This window comes from Lathyrus oleraceus, chromosome 1 (genome assembly GCF_024323335.1).
Source record: "Lathyrus oleraceus cultivar Zhongwan6 chromosome 1, CAAS_Psat_ZW6_1.0, whole genome shotgun sequence".
NCBI lineage: Eukaryota > Viridiplantae > Streptophyta > Magnoliopsida > Fabales > Fabaceae > Lathyrus > Lathyrus oleraceus.
In genome coordinates this window covers 159,123,575-159,127,038 of record NC_066579.1, presented here as the reverse complement: position 1 = coordinate 159,127,038, position 3,464 = coordinate 159,123,575, and positions in this window count along the sequence as shown.

Sequence of the window (3,464 nt, the reverse complement as noted above, 5' to 3'; positions counted from 1 at the left end):
GGTACGTTGCCCCGGCGTTCTTTAAACCGAATGGCATTACTTTGTAACAGAAAGTGCCCCATTGCGTCACAAACGTAGTTTTCTCCATGTCTTCAGGTGCCATCTTAATCTGGTTATAACCCGAGAATCCATCCATGAAGGAGAATACTTTGTGTTGAGCGGTATTGTCTACCAGAACATCAATGTGCGGGAGTGGAAAGTCATCTTTGGGACTCGCTTTATTCAAATCTCTGTAATCGACGCACATTCGCACCTTACCATCCTTCTTCGGTACCGTACCACATTAGCAACCCATTGAGGATAAGAAGTAACAGCCAGAAAACCTGCATCAAATTGTTTCATAACCTCGGCTTTGATTTTCTCAGACATTTCAGGACGCATGCGGCGAACCTTTTGCTTAACAGGACGACAATCTTCCTTCGTTGGCAAACGATGCACTACTATATCAGTATCCATCCTGGCATGTCTTCATAAGACCAAGCAAAAATCTCTACATAGTCATGTAACATCTGAATCAATCTTTCTTTAATACTGTTTTCCAAGCCTGCTCCTATTTTGACTTCTTTCTTGTCCACTTCAGTACCCAGGTTTACAATTTCGATTGACTCTTCATGCGGCTGTATAGTCTTCTCTTCTTGCAGTACCAGTCTGGCAAGTTCTCCAGGTACTTCACAATCTTCCTCACTTCCATCCTCGGCTTGGTAGATCGGATTTTCAAAGTCATAATGAACAATAGTAGAACTATTATCAACAGGATCCGGAGTGGGTATGGATCTGCAATTCGTTACGTGAGTGTGTGTAAGAAAACATAGCTTTTTCGGAAGATGACAGGAAAGATAAAGAGCGCAATATTTGAATGCAAAAAGTCCATTGATTTATTGAATGTGAATATGCTTATGAAAATGACAAAACCCTTAACAAATTAGCTATCGTGCCCCGGGCATAGACACAATGCTTTTAAGAAGTTCAATTGTAAAAACTAAAAAATTTTGCAATAATAAAACAGACAATAACAATTACTCATGACTAAAGGAAATCGGGATAGTGTCTTCAGCCTTCCAATTATTGAGTCCGTCACCAATTGTTGGGAAAATCCAGCTATCCAGGTCGCAATCGCTATCAGCATCTACTACAACATTAATCTGATCTTTGACCACCCTTTCAGAGTTAAATCCCAGACCAGACTTGTCAGACTTGTATGGTACGTTGATCAGTTGACCCCAACCAGTACGACCACCGTTTTCAACCACGGCTTGAGCATCTTTCAGAGAAATCATGGCAGGAGGAGCACGAATAACCTTGGGCACAAGGGGAGTTGGCTTAAGGACATGACTGGTCGGAGGAACTACTTCGAATGACTGAGAAGGAGTCTCAAAGAATTCACCATCCATCTCGACGTATCTGAAGGCCTGCACACTACTGACAATATATTCTTCTTCTCCACACACAATGACAACCTTACCCTCTATTGGATACCTCAGCTTTTGATGGAGAGATGAAGCTACAACACTTGCCCCATGAATCCAAGGGCGTCCCAGCAAGCAGGAATAGGCAGGACGAATGTTCATTACATGAAAGATAGTGTTGAAGACTTGAGGTCCTATCTTGATAGGGAGAACCACTTCACCATGGACAACACTCTTCGCACCATCGTAAGCGCGCACCACAATGTCACTAGGCTTCAGTTCAATGCTTTTACAGTCAAGTTTATCGAGCACGGCTTTCGGTAGTACATTCAAAGAAGAGCCATTATCGATCAACACATGAGACAAAGTGATCCCCTTACACTCAATGGAGATATGCAGAGCTTTATTGTGATTCTTTCCTGCTGGTGTCAGGTCAGCATCAGAAAAGCCTAGGCCATTGTCAACAGCCAGGTGAGCAACATAGTTTTCGAACTGATCGACGGATGTCTCCTGAGGTACATGAGCGGTCTTCAAGAATTTTATCAACGCTTTGGCATGAGATTCAGAAGATAATAACAAGGATAACATCGATATCTTAGACGGAGTATGCCCCAACTGTTCTACCACATCAAAATCACTCTTGCGGATGATTTTCAGCATTTCTTCCATTTCTTGTTTGGCAACATCTTTAGTAGTAACTTCGACGGGTGTCCCTGACTGAGAAGGGTTAACTGGTTCCTTTCCTCGGGTTTCAGGGGCGGGATGCGAGATTTCTGGAGAGAAGATCCTTCCACTTCGAGTAACTTTACTAGTCCCAACAATGTCATTAGGATTAGCAGAATTACCAACTTGCTTCACGCCATGGATGTAAATATCACCTCCATAATTCCACGGAATGGCTTTGCTTGAGGAATACGGTACTGGGCCAGGTGCAGTAATGATTAGGGGAGCTACCTTGGGCTCAGCAGTAATCTTCACAGGTACTCTAGTAGCGGTAATCTTCACTGGACCTTTGGACCTGGCAATCACAGATATTTCTTCCACAGGGTTTTCCACCTTAGGAATCTTTTCGAAGAGAATTGTACGATCGTCCATCAGCCGTTGAATACCATCTCTCAACTTCAGGCAATCATCGGGTCGAAGTACACAAAGGTCGCAACTTTCAGTACAACCTGGAAATAAACCAGCTTGCAATAAATTCTTCTTGATGATCAGGAGAGGAGATGTTAAGTCCGCCACATTAGCAATGTGAGAATTGTCATCCACAGAATTAACAGTTTTGTCATGGTTAGGCATAGGAGCAGTGATGACATTAGGAGTCTCCGGAGGATCAAATTCAATTTCTCCCGCGTCGATCATATCCTGAATTTTATTCTTCAACAACCAACAATTGTTTGTATCATGCCCGGGGCTATCGGAGTGATATGCACACCTGGCATTGGGATTATAACAAGGAGAAGTAGTGTTGACATTCGCAGGAGGGCCTCTGAGGGTAATTAAATTCGCCTTCAGCATACCCTGCAGTGCTTGTGCTAAAGTCATATTGATCTTGGTAAACTGCCTTCTTGGCCTGTCTTGTCTGTGCTGGAAGTTTTGCGCTGGCGGGGCTGCAATTGTGACTGCTCCGATGGTATGGTCACGGCTTTTCTTGTTATGACCCCTTTCACCATACACAGCATTTGACTCATTCTTTCCCTGATGGGTCTTTCTGGTGCTTGCGGAGGTAGCTGCCTGTATCTTTCCACTTCGAATACCACTTTCAACACGTTCACCCGTCAATATAAGGTCAGTGAAACCTGATGAAGAACTTCCCAGTAGATGGCTGTAGAATGGACCAGTCAGTGTACCCATGAACATGTCTACTAATTCTCGATCAGTCATAGGGGGTTTGACTCTGCCAGCCAAATCTCTCCATTTTTGAGCATATTCTTTGAAGCTTTCTTTAGAGCCCATAGTCATATTCTGCAACTGTAGCCGAGTAGGCACCAATTCAGAATTGTATTGGTAGTGCTTGTAGAAAGCTGTCGCTAAATCAGTCCAGGTGCGGATGTTAGAGCT